We start from the raw sequence: 696 nt of genomic DNA, 5'->3' as shown, positions 1-696 counted from the left end.
GACACCAGGTTCACCTCTCAGTTCTGGAGGAGTCTTCAGAAGGCACTAGGAACTCAGTTGAGGTTCAGTACAGCATTCCATCCTCAAACGGACGGACAGACCGAAAGGCTGAATCAGGTTTTAGAGGACATGTTGCGAGCCTGCTCCTTAGATTTCGCTGGGTGTTGGGACGAACATCTGCCTTTAATGGAGTTTGCCTACAACAATAGTTATCAAGCGACCATTCAGATGGCCCCCTTCGAGGCACTGTATGGGCGTAGGTGTCAAACACCAGTGTTTTGGGAAGAGGTAGGCACGCAGCAACTAAGGGGACCAGAGTTGGTCCAGGTCACCAACGCAGCGGTGCAGAAAATCAAACAGAGGATACTCACCGCACAGAGTCGACAGAAAAGCTATGCAGATGTGCGTATAAGGGACCTCGAATTTGAGGTGGGTGACCACGTGTTCCTGAAGGTGGCCCCTATGAGGGGGGTGTTGAGGTTCGGGAAGAAAGGGAAATTGAGCCCAAGGTTCATAGGCCCCTTCGAGATTCTGGACAAAGTCGGGGCTGTGGCTTACAGAATTGCCCTACCACCGAACCTTGCCGCCGTGCACAATGTGTTCCACGTATCCATGCTGCGAAAGTATACTCCCGACCCTACTCATGTAATCGAGCATGGGATGCTTCCTCTTCGAGAAGATCTGTCTTACGAGGAA

The sequence above is a fragment of the Cucurbita moschata genome, unplaced genomic scaffold (genome assembly GCF_002738365.1).
Source record: "Cucurbita moschata cultivar Rifu unplaced genomic scaffold, Cmos_1.0 Cmo_Scf00002, whole genome shotgun sequence".
NCBI lineage: Eukaryota > Viridiplantae > Streptophyta > Magnoliopsida > Cucurbitales > Cucurbitaceae > Cucurbita > Cucurbita moschata.
The sequence above is the reverse complement of the archived record's forward strand: the minus strand, read 5'-3'. Positions refer to the sequence as shown.